Genomic DNA, 22460 nt, shown 5'->3' on the forward strand with positions numbered 1-22460 from the left:
ATATTTATTACTTCTTGATTTGTTTGATTTTGTGGAGTTTAATTAGTCTGTGGTATTTTTTCTTATGGAGAATGGAGATTATGATATTATTACAAAAATTTTGGAGTTTTTTCATATTTACTTTTGATGTTTTAAAATTTGATGTAGGGATTGATTTTATTTATTTATTTGATGAAGTATTATGTTTGAGAATTTTTTAATTTATTATAATTTTTTAATTTTTATAATTTTTATAATTATTTTAATTTTTTTGGTGAGCTATAAGGACCGGTTCGTTTAGGCCCTTCACTTATAAAGGCTAGGACTGGGCCGTCTATTTGATGGCCCGTTTATCAAAAGGGCTTTTTTGGCCCGGCCCTAATGGGCCCGATTTGTGAAGGGCCGGCCCTCCACCGGTCGGGCCAGTCCGTTTTGATGATTCTAGCCGGAGACATATTTATATATTTATCCAGCCTAGAAAGTAGATTTGTTTTTTTTTTTTTAGCTTGCCAACATGTTTTTTGGTGCACCTATCTCCCCATAAACAACCGAAGCAAGAGCAAAAGGGGAGATAGAGTCATGATTTTGGACTTGCACTTAACCTATAAATTAATCAAGTTGGGTCAGATCAAGTCCATGGAAAGGATTTTAGATCCAGTTGCTTATTTAGGTTAGGCTACGATGGAGTTTTGCTTGAACCCAACCTAAAACATTCAAGTTCAAAATAAGATCAAGTCAATTTTACAATTTTAATCAAGCAACTACCTATTCTTTTATAACTAAGATATAATAATTAAATATAAAGTCACTAAAAATTAAATAAGACCCAAAAAAGCTAACCTAAGCTTTAATTTTTACTCAAAAAATTTTTAGGTGATCCAAGTAATTAATCATTCTTAAATTTATAAGCTATGATTTTTAATGCATATATTGATGTACTTAGTCAATTATTAATGGAAATCCACCAAAACAAACAATAAAATATCAATATTTAAATATAATTAAGTGAAAATAAATTAAAAGATGCATATTTGTTAATACGAAAAACAGATTTAGTTTAAAAAAGAACTTATTTCATGAAATAGAAAAGATATTTAAAATGAAGGAGGATAAGGTTTATATAATTCGGATTTTTGGATCAGGCCGGATAGCGTTTGGGTTGATGGTCTTATTATTTGATCACCCAAATTAGAGTTACACCAGGTTTAAAGATACATGATTTAGACCAACCATGGAAGTTAGGTCAGGCCAAATTTTTTGGCCTAACTTAATTCATAGATCTTCAAATACCAATTAGGCTGGATCAGTCTAGAAACCCATTTGCAACCCAAGTACTTACAACTGGATCATGACCCAGTTTGTATTCATCACTGAGTTTCTATTCCAAATTCCAATCACAAATTCGGTCATCCCAAGCCAACAACAAATGCACAAAGTCGTTAGCACTAAAATTTACATAAATATATTATCAACGTGTTGTCTTTTTTGTCCACAAAATTACAGAAAGAATTGGCAAATTTAGAAAATAACCAATGAGTACCTAACAAAAGCAAGCAAAAACAAACCAAACAAATAAAATGGAGAGCAACGACGGCTCGGAGTGCCACGATGTCTTGTTTTTACTCATTCTTGATTTATGTGAACTATCTATTTCAATCAAAAAAAAAAAAAATAACAACATCTTTAGATGTTTCATCCATGTTTATTTTGATCTCAAAAATTTAAAAAATTACAGATAGGGTACTTTAAAACTTTAAAATTGTTGTAAAGAGGTCTAACCATCTGTCTCCATTGGATCATGGATCACCTTATAATATGAGAGTCATCTGAGAGGTTAATTTTTATAAAATATCATACATATTTTTGATAAAAATTTTTTGATTTTGATATGAAGTGGAGTGGAGAGATAAAGAGAGACACGACTCTTATGTGATCATTATCATCTCCATTTTTTTTGCTATAGTCTCTATTGCCCATCCATTATAGAGAAGCGAAAAAAAAAAGAAAGAGGGGGTAGCAAGGAGCATAGATTGGAAGAAAAAAAACTAGCCGGAGTTATTTTCTCGCTCATCTCCGAAGGACATGTGCTCTTCTCCTCTATTTTATTGTATCTTTCAACTTAAAGCCATGATTGACGATTAAAAGCATGGAGTTTAGTTTCTTTGCAGGAGGAATCAAAAAGGAAGAGGTTCCTCGTGGCAATTGAGTGAAATCCCCACATATTTGACAGCGTATGCACATGCCCCCCCGTTTCCGTTGCTTATTTTTATTTTCCTTTGTAGCTTGTATGTATCGTGAAGACCTGTAAATGATGGTTCCAAATAGATTTTTACGGTTTCCACTACATCAAACAAAAAAAAAGAAAATCCCCAAATCTCCACAATTCTAAATAGATTTTCTCACAAGTTTTCAGAATGGCTTTTGCTACGGTTCTCCGAAGGGCATTTACGGTATCTTTCATTTAAAAAAGTTCTGGCCATCCGATTAAGAAAGAACAGCAAGAGATGATTTACCGGAAACTTCCCGTAGCCAGTTTTGTCATGGCTGGGCCGGGTAATTTGTTCACAAAGCAGGGGCATTTACAAAGGCTGAATGGGTTGTACGGTAATTGTTGAGAACTTAGGGCACTTTGAAAGTCATCTTCTTTCTCATTCCCGATCATTTTCAAACCTATGTTCTTCCTCATTTCCGATCCATGATATCCATCTCCTATTGGCGATCAGGTAGACGATCATGTGAAGCGACAATTGGTGCTCATCGGTGGTCCTGGAGGATGTGTCTTCGTCTCATTGGTATTTTTCGACGGCATGCGGCGGCAGCCATGATGTCGTGGATTCATAGGATCGTTACCATATTGATTTTCTCTACCAGAGGACATCTTTCACCCCACTTGATCACTGTTTCGGTCAACTGTTCATCCAAAGAATATCTTCTCTTATTTTTCGCAGACCAACTGTTTGACGAAATTTCGAGCCACCTTCCGACCAACAAGTTCCCCCACTTCTTTCATCAAACAGTAAGTTATCTATTATGAAATCCTTTCATTCATTTGGTTGGTTTAATGTATCTTATAAGAAAAGTTTTGGGAGTTCTCGTGAGATACAATCTTCTCGAATTTTTTGAATAGGAATGTCAAGGTTAGATTATTGAGACTTATTTCTGTAGCAGCTGATCTGTTGACAAACAGAAGTATAAACAGAAGAAGAAGAATAGAAAAGAAGGTGAAGACGAAGATTTCAGAGGAAGAAGAATTACTTCTCTAGGACCAAAAGGGCCATTTTTATTAATTTTCATGGGCTCAATTTAGGAATTATACAAATATATTTCTCTCTAATTAGACGATTGCATTCCTAATCAGAGGGATTCAATTTAAGAATTATACAAATATATTTTTTTTCTAATTAGACGATTGCATTCCTAATCAGAGGGATTCAATTTAGGAATTATACAAACATATTTTCCTCTAATTAGACGATTGCATTCCTAATCAGAGGGATCTACAGCTCATTTCAACACTCCCTCTCAAGATGGGTTATAGATATCATAAAGACCCATCTTGTCACGAATAAATGAAAAAGAAGACACACTAAGACCTTTGATCAAAATGTCTGCTAGTTGATTAGCAGATCGCACATAAGGCATACAAATGATTCTGGCATCAAGCTTTTCCTTGATAAAATATCGATCGATCTCGATGTGCTTTGTTCGATCATGCTGTACTGAATTATTAGCAATATTGATTACTGCCTTGTTGTCACAATATAGCATAAGAGGTGATGATTGATAAAGATCTAGTTCCAATAACAAGATCCGTAACCATAGAATTTCACATACGCCATATGCCATAGCTCGAAACTCTGCTTCAGCAGTAGATCGAGTAACTACATTCTATTTCTTGCTTCGCCAAGTGACTAGATTACCTCCGACAAAAGTACAGTAATCTGAGGTAGAGCGACGATCATCAAGTGATCCAGCCCAATCAGCATCAGTATAACACTCCACCCGTAGGTTGCCATGACAAGAATAAAGCAAACCTCGACCAGGACAGCTTTTGAGATAACGAAGTATCCGTGTCACAGCATCCATATGAACTGAATGTGGATCATGCATAAACTGACTTACCACACTAACGGTGAATGCAATATCAGGCCGTGTATGAGATAGATAAATCAAATGCCCTATCAATCGTTGATAACGTTCTCGATCAATAGGGACACCGGTATCGGCTACTAGTCGATGATTTTGCTCAATAGGAGTGGCAATAGGTCGACATCCCAACATACCAGTTTCTGTAAGACGATCTAGAATATATTTTCTTTGGGAGAGAAAAATTTCTTTTGAAGAACGAGCAACTTCTATCCCAAGAAAATATCGAAGATGTCCAAGATCCTTTACTTCAAATGCCTGTGCCAGCTGAGCCTTCAAATGAGCTATCTCCTCAGAGTCATCTCCTGTGATTACAATATCATCAACATAGACAATCAAAACAGCAATGTTACCCTTATTGTGCCGAAAGAAGAGTGTGTGATCTGCATTGCTCTGTTTATACCCCATCTGAATGATTGCTTGCCGGAAGCGATCGAACCAAGCACAAGGTGACTGCTTCAAACCATAAAGAGATCGTCGTAACTGGCATACTTTGCCCACTGTTTGAGCAGTAGCAAATCCTGAAGGAACATCCATATATACTTCCTCCTGAAGTTCTCCATGAAAAAAAGCATTCTTTACATCGAGCTGGAACAGATCCCATCTGAAATTAGCAGCACATGATATAAGGGTTCTAACAGAGTTCATTTTTGCAACAGGTGCAAAAGTTTCATCATAGTCGATGCCATAAGTCTGAGTATATCCTTTTGCTACCAAGCGAGCTTCGTACCGTTCAACAGTACCCTCAGGTGTTTGTTTAACTGTAAAAATCTATTTGCATCCCACAGTTTGTTTACCAGCTGGCAAAGGTACAAGTTTTCATGTATTATTTTTTTCTAGTGCTTGCATTTCTTCAAGCATGGCGGCTTTCCACTTGGGGTTTTCCTTAGCAACCTTCCAGTTCTCGGGTATGGAGACAGAGGACAAAGAAGCTATAAAACTCTGATAAGATGGAGAGAGAGACTCATAGGATACAAAGTTAGTGATGTCATGTTTGTACCCTACTCCATCCTTAAGTCGAGTAGGAATACCAGCATGACGAGTAGGCTTCTGTAAAGCAATAAGAATATTTAGATCATCATTATCTAATGTAAAATGGATGGGAGGTATAGGAGAATTACCATTGGTCGTAGAAGATGAAACCGTTGGGACAGGAGAGGAAGACCTGGAGACTGGAGAATGCGTAATAGACTCTGAGAGTGGAGATGAATCAAATAAAACAAGCTGTGGGAGAGTCTCAGTTGCAGTTTCAGATGCTTCTCCTTGAGTGTCAGATGCACCATTTGTACCAACATCCATAGTAACATCCACAGTAATAGGACTCCCTCTAGAGGACTCCCCCTCTCGACCAGTTCCAAAGATAACGGGAGAGGAAGAGGACACAGAAGATATATAGAATGGTTTAGACTCCCGAAATGTTACATCAATGCTGATAAACATCTTCCGCTCAGTCGGACACCAACATTTGTATCCTTTTTGAGTAGATGAATATCCTACAAAAATGCACTTGAGGGTACGAGCATCAAGCTTGCCAACCGAAGGTCGATGATCCCGAACAAAACAAACACAACCAAATACCTTGGGGGGAATTATAAAAGAATTAGTTCCTTGCAGGCATTCAAGAGGAGTCTTATAGTCCAAAGTTCGAAGTGGCATTCGGTTAATCAGATATGCTATAGTTAACACTGCTTCTCCCCATAAGAAGTTAGGAACATTCATAGAAAATATCAAACATCTTGTCACTTCAAGAAGGTGTCTATTTTTTCTTTCAGCAACTCCATTTTGAGCCAGTGTATCAACACACGTCGTTTGATGTATAATTCTATTATTATGTATATACTCCTCAAATTCTTTATTAAGATATTCTATTCCATTGTCAGAGCGAAAAATCTTAAGAGTTACTCCATATTGAGTACCAATCATTTTATGAAAATCTCTAAATAACTGAAACACTTCATTTTATTTTTTAATAGATAAACCTAAGTGCAACGACTAAAACAATCAATAAAAGTGACGAACCACCGATGACCAGAAATAGCGATGGTCCCACAGGGTCCCCATACATCAGAATGAACTATCTCAAACATTGCTTTACTACGTCGGCCTGAGTTTGGATAAGTACTTCTAGTGTGTTTAGCTAGTTCACAGGCATCATATACAAGCTTCTCTTTATATGTTTCAAAAATAGTTGAAAATATACGAGCTAAGAGAGTAAATGAAAGATGACCAAGCCTGTGATGTTGGAGCAATAGATCTTCTTTTGTGAAGATGAAACAGTCAAACTGATTTCTGAGTAGCCTCCAGACACTCCTCCCTCCAAATAGTAGAGCCCATTACGCATTATGCCAGTCCCAAGTTTCCTCCCTGTCTTTGGTTCCTGAAAGACACAATGTGTTTTGAAAAAAATTACGGCACAATCAAGATCATTTGTAATAGCACTAATAGATAGGAGATTTATAGAAAATCTTGGGACATGTAGAAGAGATGATAAGGGTAATTCGGAAGTGCATTTGATAGATCCTTTTTCAGAAATAGGGGTAAAGGAGCCATCAGCAAGACGAACTTTATCACGACCAGAACAGGGAATATAAGACACAAAATCTCTAAAGGATCCAGTCATATGTTTGGATGCTCCAGAATCAACAACCCATGGAGAAAAATTACTATAGTTAAGAGCATGAATTTGATCACTGATACCTATTTGGGCAAAATTATCCTGAGAACTGGCTGGTTGATTTGAAGAATCTTCTGTGGAAGTACTGCTTTCAGAAATATTTACACCAGATCTGAATTTTTTCAAAAGTTGCATTTCTTCAACTGATAAATCTTCCATAGAAGAAAAATGAGCCTGATTATACTGACCTCGGCCTCTACCAAAATGACCACCTCCACGACCACGGCCTCTATTTGGATGACCATGTAGCTCATAGCAGTAAGCTTTGATGTGGCCCGGCTTATGACAGTGGTCACATATTTTAACCCCACAAGGTCGAGGCTGAGTTTCTTGAGCAGAATTAGGAGACGAGCTTCCAAGAGTATTAGATTGTACCACAAGTGCAGATCGTATAGCTGTGTTCGTAGAAGAAGACATAGTGGTTAATCGAGTTTCTTTACTAAGAACCAAAGAAATAGTTTCATCAAGAGTTGGCCACTCCTGTGTACTAAGAATAGAAGAGCGTCAATACTCAAACTCTGGGTTTAGTCCATCCAAAAAATTCACAAGTCGCTGTCGCTCTATCCATTTGCGAAACACATCAACATCACCAGGATGATTAGGGGTAAAGGGATTATAAAAATCAAAATCGTTCCACAACCTTTTTAATTCTCCAACATACTCTGTTACAGATCGGGAACCCTGATTAAGTCCTCGAAGCTCTCGCTGGATCTTATGGACATGCATATTATTGCCTTTATAAGAATAAGTTGTGGCTACAGCCTGCCATAACTCATAAGCATTCATTAGTGCCTCAACCGTATGAGCAACACTTGGTACCATAGAGGCAAGGAGCCATGCTACCACCCGAGAGTTATTAGAATTCCACTGTCTAACAGCTATCCCATCTCCTTCTGGCCTTTTTGCAGTACCACTTATAAACCCCTCAAGATTGTGAGAATCCAAAATTAGACGAACATGTCGCGTCCAACTTAAGTAGGTACCCGGCCCATCCAATTTGACTGGATTAGTTTCTAGGGTGATCTTTGAAAACTCACTACCCGAGATACGAGATTCCATCATCCTAACCATTAACTTTTCTAAATCCTCCATGGTTAAAGGAGTTTTATCACCCATAACAAAAACTTAAATGATCAAGTAAACAAGAACAATCTTGAGGGAGGAAATTGAAGTTTTCTCACCAACGATCTGAGATAAACTCAGATGACAAAAAAATATCGAATCTTTGCTTCCATGAAAGGTGCCTTGATAATATTCAGAAACTCCAAAATAGGACGCTCCATTGTTGCTTCAGAAAAAACAGCATCTAATAAAGGATGAGAACCGTTTTCAACCCCGTGGTTCTCGGGTGGAAACGGTGGTGGCGTCGATGGCAGCGGCGGTAGCAGCGACGGCAGTGGCAGTAGCAGCGTCAGCGGTGGCGATTGCAGCGATGATGGTAGAAGCAGCGACAGCAGTGGCGGCGGCGATGATGGCAGCGGCAGCGGAGGCGGCGATCATAGTGGAGAAGGCTCAGGCAGCGGCGGTGGTGACGATGGCCGCGGCAGCGGAGGCGGCGATCATAGCAAAGGCGGTGATCATAGATGAAGATGACGGTTTCGGGGAAGAGGCACCGATGATTTGAAGGGATGTGAGAGAGAGAGAGTGAGAGATTTAACGAAAACAGAGAGTGGCTTTCAAGGTTTGCAGGGATCCACAGAGAGAGCAGTGGTGATGGTTTGAAGGGGGAACAGATCCCACTCTGTTTGAGAGGAGAGATTTGAGTTGTGGACGATCGATGGTTGAAGAGGTTTAGGGATTGAGATGAGGCGGAACAGAGCACTCTGTTCCCTAAATATGCTCTGATACCATGTTGATAAACAGAAGTATAAACAGAAGAAGAATAGAAAAGAGGGTGAAGACGAAGATTTCAGAGAAAGAAGAATTACTTCTCTAGGACCAAAAGGGCCATTTTTATTAATTTTCATGGGCTCAATTTAGGAATTATACAAATATATTTCTCTCTAATTAGATGATTGCATTCCTAATCAGAGGGATTCAATTTAGGAATTATACAAATATATTTCCTTCTAATTAGACGATTGTATTCCTAATCAGAGGGATTCAATTTAGAAATTATACAAACATATTTTCCTCTAATTAGACGATTGCATTCCTAATCAGAGGGATCTACAGCTCATTTCAACATGATCCCTGTTGGTGGTGCAAATATACAACTCCTGCAGTGATTCTGGAAATCAGAATGGAAAGAACACTGGATGTGCAAATGATCCAGTTTCTGAAAATCGGAATGTAAAAATGTAATTCTGGAAATTAGTTTCTGTGGGATATGTACTTGGTTTTGTTCCTGCAGTGTCATCTATGTTTCTGTTTTGTCCACAAGAAATCTGTTTTTGCATAAAAAATCTATTTTGTACTTATTTCTATTTCTGCAGCAGCTGATCTCCGTGGATGTGCAAATATACACCTCATTGTTGTATCATTTAAAACATCATTGCAGAAGCAGGATGTCATATATTCATAAATTGATAACAAGATGAACACATAAATAGGATGTCAAATTACTACAATACATATTGAATAGTGGTCCGATCAAATGGATAGGTATCATCGGTGTCGGGGTATCATCGGACCGACATTGAGCTTGACTTGGATTCACATGATAGATTTAGCGGTCCAATCAAATAAATAGTCATAACGTAGGATCGAGCTTCATCTAGGTCCGCATGATGGATTTAGCATGTCCGATCAAGTAGATAGACATCATCGATATCAGGGTGCAATCGGGCCGACATCGAGCTTGACTTGGATTCACATGAAGGATTTAGCGGTCCGATCAAATAAATAGTCACAATTAGTGCTGGGGTGGGATCGAGCTTCATCTGGATTCGCATGATGGGTTTAGCGATCTGATTAAGTGGATAGGTATCATTGGTGCTGGAGTGCGATCGGGCCGATATCGAGCTTGACTTGGGTTCACATGATGGGTTTAGCAGTCCAATTAAGTAAATAGTCATAATTTGTGTTGGGGTGGGATCGAGCTTCATTTGGGTTCGCATGATGGGTTTAGCGGTCCGATCAAGTGGATAAGCATCAAAATGCTGAGGTGCAATTGGGCCGACATCGAGTTTGACTTGGGTTCACATGATGAGTTTAGCGATCCGATCAAATGAATAGTCACAATTAGTGTCGCGATAGGATCGAGCTTCATCTGGGTTCGCATGATGGGTTTAGCGATCCAATCAAGTGGATAAGCATCATCAGTGTTGGGATGCGATCAGGTTGACATCGAGCTTGACTTAGGTTCATATGATGAATTTAGCGGTCCGATCAAATGAATAGTCACAATTAGTGCCGGGATGGAATCGAGCTTCATCTGGGTTTGCATGATGGATTTAGCGGTCTGATCAAGTGGATAGGTATCATCGGTGTTGGAGTGTGATTGGACTGACATCGAGCTTGACCTGGGTTCACATGATGGGTTTAGCGGTCCACTCAAATGAATAGTCATAATTAATGCCGGGATGGGATTGAGCTTCATTTGGGTTCGCATGATGGTTAGTGATCCGATCAAGTGGATAGGAATCATCAGTGTTGGGGTGCGATCGGGCGGACATTGTGCTTGACTTGGGTTCACATGATGGGTTTAGCTGTCCAATCAAATGAATAGTTACAATTAATGCCGGGGTGGGATCAAGCTTCATCTGGATTCGCATGATGGGTTTAGCGGTCCGTTCAAGTGGATAGGCATCATCGGTGCCGGGGTATGATCGGACCGACATCGAGTTTGACTTGGGTTCACATGATGGGTTTAGCGGTTCGATCAAATAAATAGTTACAATTAGTGTCGGGGTGGGATCGAGCTTTATTTGGCTTCGCATGATGGATTTAGCAGTCCGATCAAGTGGATAGGCTTCATCGATGTCGGGGTGCAATCGGACCGACATCGAGCTTGACTTGGATTCACATGATGGGTTTAGCGGTCCGTTTAAATGAATAGTCACAATTAGTATCAGAGTGGGATCGAGCTTGATCTGGATTTGCATGATGGGTTTAGTGGTTCGATCAAGTGGATAGGCATCATCGGTGTCGGGGTGCGATTAGACCGACATCGAGCTTGACTTGGGTTCACATAAATGAAAAAAATTTGGACGCCTAAATGGTCGTCATAATATTCAGTCCATGCCTTTATGAAGACTTCACACGTGCCTTGCGCTCCCCTCCCTTCTCCATGCATGCCCTAACCTTCTTGCCGCCCCTACTCTGCTTGATAAGTGCATCCCCGTGCCTCCCAGGTGGCGGCATTCTTGACATCCCTATCTCTGTCGCTCGCATCTATCTCCTCACCTGCTGCCTCCAGGCACCCTTTTGTCATCTTGATGCATGCCCTAACCCCCTCTCTGTCCTCCTCACGGTGAGCCATCTTCCTCTCCTCCATGTATCTGGTTTAATCAAGTTATGTTTTGGTTTCTAATATTGTCACAGTGTGATGTTTTGGTTTCTAAAGTTGTCGTAGTGCTGATCTTTTCTTTTGTTCCAGCTGCTCTGTTTTGCTAAAGAAAATGTATTATAACAGTTGTAATATTTGTTCATAGAGGGCTCTGTAATATTGGTCCCAACAGCATGTTTGTTACCTTTCTTTCCTTTTCTGTAGTGTATGTTACCTTTCTTTCATGCTATGATACTCTAATCAGCAAGCCTAATCTCATTCATTCTGAGTTTAGGAACTGGGAATGCTAAGAAGTGCCTCTGTCAACTGATTTTTGTAGAAAGCAACAATAAGAAAGGGAAATGTTGTCTTTCAAATTACTTACACTTGCCTCTTCCCAATATTAAAAAAAAAGGAACAAACATGCATGCAGAAAATATAAAACATACCATAGGGAAGGTCAAACCATCAAAACCATTAGGATCACAAAACATACACTGATTTCTCATTTTATGAGTCTGGGGAGATCTCCCTAGTCAGTTTATCTGAAGCAACTGCTGTCCAATGTTTAAACTACTCAATGCAATAATCAGTTGGCAGATGCATTTTAAACTACCAAGTTTATAAGTTTTATGTCTATTATAGGTATACGATAAGAAATGAAAAATGAATAGTCTCTTTGTCCTTGTGGAAGAGGTGTGATGAAACTTTATATATCTAAAAAGCAAGCAACTTACGGGCGTTACTTTTATCGTTGCCCTAATTGGCAAGTAACTATTTTTTTTTTCTTACAAATATATTTCGAATTATTCGTCTACTACTAATGTGATGATTTAAATCTTGTAGAACCATGCCGGAAGTTTTGTTTGGTTAGATGACTATGATGGACTAAAGGTTGCTCGATCTGATGGTGTAATACGATAGGATCGAAGTAGGCACAATCTTAATTATGGAAAGTGACTTATTCTTGCTTGTTGTTGATGTAATGCATTTCTCATTTTCTTATTAGTGTTGGCGACATTAATTTTGATTTTATGCGTTCTACGTAGATAGTAGATTTTATACGTGTAATCTTTCCAAATATTGCTTTGGACAATGTATAAATCTATTAGTCATGTATGATCCTTAAGAGGGTTTTATCTAATGAAAAATTAGCTTTTCAATTATGAATTTCTCATGTATCCCTATTCGTGTATCATAACAAAATTGTTGGACTTTTATTTAAATGAGATTACTTTCATTCTTTTCCATCACTGGACTGTATGACCTTGCTCAAACCATCCTGTTCGGGGATAGTGCTGCAGTCCATTTACGCTGTACAGCTTATTAGGTGGCCGACATCTATCATAACGAATTTTATATTGTGTTGCGATGGAACAGGGGTAGTTCACTACCGCTAGCCCTTCGAACAGGAAATATAAGTGGAAAAAAGAGTATAAATAGTATCCTACAACCCTGCAGTGCAAATGGAACTCAGGAACTCAAGTAACAGGAATAATGTGCTCTGGAGGACTAACACTGATGAATACTCAAGTCGCCGAGCTAACAACATCAGGTCATAAAATATGCAGTAATTGGAGAGTGCACTTTGGCATCAAAACGGAGTGAATAACACAGCAAAGGAGGAAGTTAATCCAACCATGGAATTACGTTTTCAGTAATACAGAAGCTAGTAGTAGAGAACATATAACAAGAGCAACAAATGATTGTATCATTTCGCACAGAAAATCAACTACTGGAGCATCCGGTTATGCAGTGAAAAGTCAGCTTGCCGCATACATCTGTAACAGAGTCGCGCTTTGAAACTTTAATTTCAACGAATCAAGAACACTTATCGGTTAAATCACCCAATCCCCTTTAACACAGCAGATATGTGACCTTGTAAAATGACTTGTTCAAATAAGAGGAACCCAAGCATAACTCGGCAATACATAGAGTTATCAAACCAAGAAAGCATGACTCGGCAATAGACTATTTCATATCCCCAAGAATGAGACTAAGCAATATCGCCGCTGGGAGTATTTGTGTCTCGTGATCCTGGAACCTGGTGACATCTTGTTCCAATAAACAAAAGACAGCATAGAATAGCATCCCTCTCCCAAAATCTGGAGAGAAATGGAACCGGGAACTTGTAATATGTTGCTGGTGGTGTATGAACTATGAAGCGTGAATATAGTAAATATATATAAATAAATACCGTTTGCACTACTATCAACATACAATACTGTTACCCAACAAGAAGTTCTATTTGCAAGTAATAAAAAAAAAATTATTTTTGTGAACGATACTTTCAAAATGAATCATGAACATAATAAACTCAAAAAAAAGGAAACGTACAACACTAACTAAAACAGCAAATATTACTTTATCCATGACGTTGATTCATCTGATAAAAAAAAAAATTATGATGATCGAATGCTGCAACACCAGTCGAAGCAGGGAGATTCATGACCAACACACTTGTTATAGCCCCAAAAAAAAAAAAAAAAAAAAAAAAAAAAAAAAAAAAAAACAGAGTATGCAAAACCGGGAAGAAGACTCCCGGTAGGAGTCTTCTTCTCCGGCGAAACCCAAGCGAATCAGGAATCCTAGGAACCCTCGGAGTCCTAGGACTCTCTATAAGAAGACCCCCTCTCTTTAGAATCGATCCATCGACTCTTTTCCCCTCTTTTCCTCTCCGATTTTTCCGAAGAAGAGCCGCGATCCCTTGCCTTGTTCTCGCCGTGATTGCCGCCGACGAGGTCTCCGGAGGCTGAGGTGAGTCTCCTTCTTCTTCCCCTCCTTCTCCTTCCTCCCATGCTCCTGTGCACGGCTGCCGGCGACGAGTATCGTCGATCTTTCGATCGGGAAAGACGCCCTGTTTTTGGGCCTTTTTCCTTGGATTTTCCGGCACCGGCGATCGGAAGTGATCGCCGGCCATGTCTCCTCCGTGACCGGGGGAGTGGCCCCCGTCGGCCGCCGGCCTCTGCCACGGCGGCCGTGGCCCGAACGGCCGGTCAAGGCCGGAGGACGCCGGTCCTCTGTTCCGGCACGGGAAGAACTAAGAAAAAGAAGAAAAGAAGAAAAAAAGAAGAAAAAGAAAAAAGAAGAAAAAGAAAAGAGAAAGAAGGAAAAAGAGAAAAAAAAAAAAGAAAAGGAAAGAAAAAAGAAGAAAAAAGAAGAAAAAGAAAAGAAGAAAAAGAAAAGAAAAGAAAAGAAAAGAAAAGAAAAGAAAATAATAATAATAATAATAATAATAATAATAATAATAATAATATATATATATATATATATTTATATATATATATATATGTATGAACAAATAAATAAATAAATAAATAAATAAATAAATAAATAAATAAATAAATAAATAAAAATTGAAATTGATGAGAGAGAGTTTCTCTCTCTTCTTTCAGTCTGAACCCTGACTTTCTCTCTCTAGAATTGGACTTTCTCTCTCTACTTTCTCTCTCTAGAATTTTCTCTCTCTAGCTTGTTTCTCTCTCTCTTGATGGATTTCTCTCTCTAAAATTATCCTTCTAGGATTAGCATAGGGGAAGGCTTCATCTGATGATTCTGATCGAGTTTAGAGACGAGTCTGATTTTAAGCGAGATTTTAATTTTGAGATTTGTTAGATTTAATTTTGAATTAAATTAATGTAAAAATATAATTTTGGATAATAGGCACGGAAGAATCTCCTAGAAGTTAGTCGATCTATTCTTTCAGTGCCCCGTGAAAAGTAAGTAATGAATCATCTTCTCGAGATATTTCATATTTATTCTGAAAATAAATAATTATTCTCTGAAATTATGCATGATTTATGAAATTATATTTTGAAAGAAAAGTGCTTTTGAAATGTTATGGTATATCGATTTATGCACATGTTTAGTGAAAGATTATGATATATGTTGTGGTACTAAGTGTTTTGATATAGATCGAATTTATGCTCTCAGCCTAACTATGTTTCAGTGGGCCCCGCCAATGGGGATTATACGTTGGTACTTTGTGGACCCTGCCAGTGGGGGTTGTGCGCTAGTATTTGTGGACCCTGCCAGTGGGGGTTGTGCGCTGGTATTTCTGGACCCTGCCAGTGGGGGTTATGCGCTGGTATTCTGTGGACCCCGTCAATGGGGGTTAAACGTTGGTCATAGTTGAGGCGTTGAGTTACGAGTGTTTTGAAATCGAATCGGATTTATTATATGTGAATATTTGAAAATATTTGATTTGCATTAAATCAGCATGAAATATATTTTTATGTTATTTGCAGCATTGTTCTTGAAAATTAAATAATATCTGAATATCTGGTAGAGATACTTGTTACTTACTGGGCTGTCTAGCTCATTACCTTTCTTTCTATTTTTTCAGATTCAGATAATTAATTTCGAGCGTGGGAAGAAATATTGAGACAGAGCTTTTAGAGGCGAGATTAGCATTGTCAACTTCAATAAACTTAGACCTAATGTTTTATTTTTAGTGAAAAATTTTATTGGATGTAAGACATTTGATTTAATTACTTGAATTTCAGTTGAATAATAATTATTTGAATTTATTCCGCTGTGATGCATTGATATCGTGATGAGATGCCTTGCATGCTTATGGAGAGAGTTCTTCATGAGTATGCGGTGGTTGCCGCGACCCTCGATTCACGATCTCGGGTCGGGGGCGTGACAATTATTATGGTATCAGAGCATAAGTGGATAAATTATGATACATAAAATTTGACATAGTATGAGTGTAGGTGGGTAAACATTAGGAATATTGGGACGTTAAAGTATGAGCATCATAATAATAAAAACATCAAAAGTTCAGAGAGCAGTAGACAATAAGACTCAACAGATTGATGGTGAGCCGTGCTCCAGATGTGACAAAAAATCATGCAGAAAATGATTGCTATTGGAGTACCGGTGCTTGTTTCAAATGTGGTCAGAAGGATCATAAAATTGCTAGCTGCCCACTAAGTACCGAAAATCAAGCTGGCAAAAGAACTCATGAAGGACAACATAAGGGTGGCGGACAGATTTTTAAAACCCAGGGAAGAGTTTATGTGCTTACTCAACAGAATCCACAGGCTTCCAATACAATGGTGACAGGTATGAAAAATTTCGAGGATGAAATTTCTTTTTAGGGGTGAAGAATGTTATAGCCCCAAAAAAAAAAAAAAAATAGAGTATGCAAAATCGGGAAGAAGACTCCCGGTAGGAGTCTTCTTCTCCGGCGAAACCCAAGCGAATCAGGAATCCTAGGACCCCTCGGAGTCCTAGGACTCTCTATAAGAAGACCCCCTCTCTTTAGAATCGATCCATCGACTCTTTTCCCCTCTTTTCCTCTCCAATTTTCCCGAAGAAGAGCCGCGATCCCTTGCCTTGTTCTCGCCGTGATTGCCGCCGACGAGGTCTCCGGAGGCTGAGGTGAGTCTCCTTCTTCTTCCCCTCCTTCTTCTCCTTCCTCCCATGCTCCTGTGCACGGCTGCCGGCGACGAGTATCGTCGATCTTTCGGTCGGGAAAGACGCCCTGTTTTTGGGCCTTTTTCCTTGGATTTTCCGGCACCGGCGATCGGAAGTGATCGCCGGCCATGTCTCCTCCGTGACTGGGGGAGTGGCCCCCGTCGGCCGTCGGCCTCCGCCACGGCGACCGTGGCCCGAACGGCCGGTCAAGGCCAGAGGATGCCGGTCCTCTGTTCCGGCACGGGAAGAACTAAGAAAAAGAAGAAAAAAAGAAAAAAAGAAGAAAAAAAAAAGAAGAAAAAGAAAAGAGAAAGAAGGAAAAAGAGAAAAAAAAAAGAAAAGGAAAGAAAAAAGAAGAAAAAAGAAGAAAAAGAAAAGAAGAAAAGAAAAGAAAAGAAAAGAAAAGAAAAGAAAATAATAATAATAATAATAATAATAATAATAATAATAATAATATATATATAATATATATATATATATATATATATGTATGAACAAATAAATAAATAAATAAATAAATAAATAAAAATTGAAATTGATGAGAGAGAGTTTCTCTCTCTTCTTTCAGTCTGAACCCTGACTTTCTCTCTCTAGAATTGGACTTTCTCTCTCTACTTTCTCTCTCTAAAATTTTCTCTCTCTAGCTTGTTTCTCTCTCTCTTGATGGATTTCTCTCTCTAAAATTATCCTTCTAGGATTAGCATAGGGGAAGGCTTCATCTGATGATTCTGATCGAGTTTAGAGACGAGTCTGATTTTAAGCGAGATTTTAATTTTGGGATTTGTTAGATTTAATTTTGAATTAAATTAATGTAAAAATATAATTTTAGATAATAGGCACAGAAGAATCTCCTAGAAGTTAGTCGATCTATTCTTTCAGTGCTCCGTGAAAAGTAAGTAATGAATCATCTTCTTGAGATATTTCATATTTATTCTGAAAATAAATAATTATTCTCTGAAATTATGCATGATTTATGAAATTATGTTTTGAAAGAAAAGTGCTTTTGAAATGTTATGGTATATCGATTTATGCACATGTTTAGTGAAAGATTATGATATATGTTGTGGTACTAAGTATTTTGATATAGATCGAATTTATGCTCTCAGCCTAACTATGTTTCAGTGGGCCCCGCCAATGGGGATTATACGTTGGTACTTTGTGGACCCTGCCAATGGGGGTTGTGCGCTGGTATTTGTGGACCCTGCCAGTGGAGGTTGTGCGCTGGTATTTCTGGACCCTGCCAGTGGGGGTTATGCGCTGGTATTCTGTGGACCCCGCCAATGGGGGTTAAACGTTGGTCATAGTCGAGGCTGTTGAGTTACGAGTGTTTTGAAATCGAATCGGATTTATTATATGTGAATATTTGAAAATATTTGATTTGCATTAAATCAGCATGAAATATATTTTTATGTTATTTGCAGCATTGTTCTTGAAAATTAAATAATATCTGAATATCTGGTAGAGATACTTGTTACTTACTGGGCTGTCTAGCTCATTACCTTTCTTTCTATTTTTTCAGATTCAGATAATTAATTTCGAGCGTGGGAAGAAATATTGGGATAGAGCTTTTAGAGGCGAGATTAGCATTGTCAACTTCAATAAACTTAGATCTAATGTTTTATTTTTAGTGAAAAATTTTATTGGATGTAAGACATTTGATTTAATTACTTGAATTTCAGTTGAATAATAATTATTTGAATTTATTCCGCTGTGATGCATTGATATCGTGATGAGATGCCTTGCATGCTTATGGAGAGAGTTCTTCATGAGTATGCCGCGGTTGCCGCGACCCTCGATTCACGATCTCGGGTCGGGGGCGTGACAACACTAGACGAGAGGAACAGAGGACGATGGTGCCGTCGCACGACAGCCCTGGGGTGGAAGGCGGCTGAATGCGCTAGACGAGAGGAGGGGGCGATGATGCTGTCGACATGGGGACACTGTCGGTACATGGATCTTGTAGGTGAGAGGAAGGGGGCGGTGAAGGGAGGGGGTCCTAAAAGGAAGAGCAACTCCTACTCGTGAGAGGAGGGGGCGGTCGATGAAAGGGGGGGTTGCCGGTGCTGCCCTCGCAGAGAGACCCCGGCATGGAGAGGGAATAGGCGAGGTTCCAGGGGTCAAAGACGTCCGGATGCGGCGAGTGAGAGGATAGTCCAGTGATGCTGTCAGTGTAGGGAGGCCGTTGGCACGGGAATGCTTGGGGGGGGGGGGAGGGAAGGGGCGGCGAAGGAAAATGAGAATCAAGAGGATCGTGGAACAGTGAAGGAAGTCACACAAAAAATAAAAAAATAAAAAATCCTAAGGGTTATCGGTTGGTAACCTATTGGGATGAAAATTTCTTAATTAATCTTAAATAACCAATGGCCAGGAAGTTCTCTAATCTTCATTAATATATTAGAGAAGATAGCAATGTAATTTTGAAGCAACAATAAACATAAGCAAAGAAATGAGTCTATTTTTTTATTACCAATCAAAATTTCTACCAAATTGGTACTATTTCTTCTAGCAAAAAAAAAAATCTTATGAAAGACTTCATAACGGATTTCAGAGTTTCTCCCTCACTTCTCAGTAATAGAATCATATCCATAAAAAAAAAAAAAAAAAAAAAAGATGAATCCCAAAACTTAAAAAGGAGGCATCTTTCTTTTATATATCACTCCAATCACTTGTTAGGTTAGGTTAAATCCCCCCACCACCCCCTCCTCCAACCCCTGCCCCCCTCCTTGAAAAAAAAAAAAAAAAAAAAAAAAAGGGTACCTCTACAACAACAGGTATAACAATACTCTATGGGCAAAAAAGCAAAAGTAATCTAAAAATTGGATAAAATTTTTAAATTTTTAAAAATTCATAAAAAATATTTTAAAAGAAATTTATTGTGCCCTAAAAAAATTAGAAAGGCAAATGTAACAAGCTCTTGGCCCTAAATTTTGGCATGGCGATGGAAGATTAGAATCAAAGAGGCGGAATCCAAAGCTGTTGATCTCTTTTTTTTCTTCGGAGGAAAAGGAATGGGGTGCTTCCTCTTTCTCTAAAGCTCTTCTTTTGAGATAAATAGGATGGGTTGGAGCATGATTTATACTTTATAGATAAATTTTAGTTATTTCATATTTTCTGTTAACACGGTTAAGCCGGAGACAGATGGCTGAGCCATATTTTAGAGTTTTGGGATCCGTTTGTAATTTTTTAAACGTTGAGATCAAAGTATAAATAGGTGAAACCTTAAGAGCGTCTCTGTAATTTTTTCAAAAAGAACAAGGTATGAAGAGAGAAAAATCAGTAGCAGCGGCTCAAGATGATCCATCGTCGTCGACCAGGGCGCTCCTCGGCCGAGAGAGCCGCAAGATCTGATCAGATGGGCTCCGATGGATCCGCCTCGAGAAACCCCGGAAGCAGGACACGCACAGCACCACCCTACCGTCCGATCGCTCCTTATCCCCGCCGTCTGACGATTTCGTCTCTCCGTTCCCCTCCTTATAAGCCCGATCCTTCCCGGTGGCGGGGTCTTCCCTCCGCGCCAGGCGGCGGCGCCTGATCTTGGAGTCATTCTCTCCCATGAGGTCGCGGTATCCAATGGCGGGGCAGGAGGCCAGGGCCTCCGCGGCCACGAGGGGGACGTGGGGAGGAGAATGGCGCCTACGTTGAGGACGCCGTGGAAGAAGCCAGAGGGGCGGCGGACGCCAACGGCTTCGAAGGCGGGGCAGCCTTCGCGACGGGAGAGCAGGCGGAGGTTGCCGACGAGGAGGCGGACGGTGCCGAGAAGAGGGTCGGGGCGGATCCGGCCAGCGGTAGCGTATATCTCGACGGTGACGGTGGAGGTGGAGTCGTCGACGAGTAAGCTGGTGGGGACGTGGAAGATGAACTTGTCGTTCCAGGTAGGATTCTCGCCGCCGGTGCGGTCGATGCAGGTGCGGAGCTTGAAGGCGGGATCCACCCAGGCGACGGCGTAGGCCTGGACGCGGCGAACCCTGGCTGGCTGCTTCAGACTCTGGGCGGATATAAGATTGATCTCCAGGTAGTGGGACTCCATGCCGCCGCCCACGCTGGCGCCCAGTACCGCCGCGATGGTGGTGTCCACTCTCTAAGGTTTAAAGAACGGAAGGGTTTTCAAGAAAGAAGAAGAAGAGGAGGAGGAGAGGACGTTTTATTTTTAGGCCGAGTGAAGTGTGCTTAGAGGGGTTTAGCAGGTGGTAGGGGTTTAAGAAGGCGGCGACAAGGCATGTTACAGCCATCCAAAGCCGCGGTTACTTCGGCTCGAACTCGGAGTCCTTTGCGGAATCCTTCTTGCATCCTTCGCACGAAAAGAAGGATTCATCTTCCTTCGCGCCTATATACCGTTGGATCATGTGCTCTTGCGATGGGTGATCCAACGGTGGATGGCCGCGAAGGATACAACCGCGTTCCGTCCTTGGGAGGGCGGGATACCGTATGCGGACTATGGTCTATCCTAATAAAGAAAACCCAGGTAATGAAAAAATCAGATGGACGGTCTGGATTTGATCATACAGTGGGAGTGAATTTAAGAAGATCAGGGATAAAGACTAGTTTTTGAGGTTGTTGGGTCCGAGCAAATAACTGAAATACGAATAACCTACCTAATTCAACTCATATGAAATCGAATTTGAATTCGATGAAATTGGGTCGTGATTCGTAAAAAAATTTGATTAATTACAGTTGGATTCGATTTCTATATTTTTAATTCATATAAAATCAAATCCGATCGATCAATATAATATTTTTAATATTTAAATTATTTAAAAAATTAAAAATTGATAATTATGACATATTATGTACTAACTTATGGATATTATGAAATTATTATATTTTAGTTTCTATATGAATCCAATGGTGTATTGATTTGTGATGTTTAAAATTAATATTGGATTAATATTGAAGTCCAAACCGATACAACCAATCCGAATCCGCTACAAACCGTTAACTTCGGTTTTAAACGATTTATATATGATAAACAGTTAGCAGTGTGTTGGATTTTTTTCAATCCAATTAGATTCAATCGGATCAGATTTTTCTCTCAATTCGATCCATGCTCAGCCTTAATTGGGTCCGATGGTTCACTCGACGCTTGATTAGGCTAAAAGCTAGGATTATGCTCAACTTGATGTGCGAAGCCCAAAAATAGATCAAATGTGCTGCTAGGGAACTCCCTCTGAAACCGTTTTCGCACAAATTAGCTTCGTGACTCCTTTATTTAGCACCTTATCAAAGAGTTATAAGGAATTCCCGCATCCCCAAATTCTTCAATTAAGATTCAAATAGCTTCCATAATTTATATGTTGCATATGATTGGAGGGACAATCCTTAAGACAATCATCAGTTACTGCTTTAAATATCACCCAAAATTTAGTGATAGATTTGTACTGCACATACACCCAGCGTATATTATATGATAATTGAAATATTTCGCTGGGCGGAGCCCTGCTAATCAAATTCCTAAAACACTGGTCCAACGTCAGATCAATTCTAATTAAGGCATTCCTGAAACTTATGACCCTAGCTTAGCCAAGACTATAAAATTATTAGCCCAGCCCACTAAAGATGCAAGTTGGGTCAAGAAGCACGTGCGTTGGCCCAACACCAGTTCCATCTATATTCGTGTCTTACAGTAAATAAAAATGGCAAGAGAATATAAATGAAAGGGCAAACCTATTTTTTTTAGGTGCTGTTTGGTACATCATCAGTGATATGAATACTGAAGTGATACGAATACTGAGGTGATGTGCAAATACTGAAGTGATATGTAATCACCATGTTTGGTATATCACTGAAAATAAAACTTTACTATATTTGATA

The 22460-nt window shown here is 39.4% G+C and overlaps 1 pseudogene; it reads right to left on the reverse strand.

Annotated features, from left to right (window-relative positions):
• Window positions 1-19925: 19925 nt before the first annotated feature.
• On the reverse strand, window positions 19926-20679 carry LOC105047786 (protein SRC2-like; annotated as a pseudogene).
• Window positions 20680-22460: the final 1781 nt, after the last annotated feature.

Source organism: Elaeis guineensis, chromosome 6 (assembly GCF_000442705.2).
Source record: "Elaeis guineensis isolate ETL-2024a chromosome 6, EG11, whole genome shotgun sequence".
In the NCBI taxonomy this organism is placed as follows: Eukaryota; Viridiplantae; Streptophyta; class Magnoliopsida; order Arecales; family Arecaceae; genus Elaeis; species Elaeis guineensis.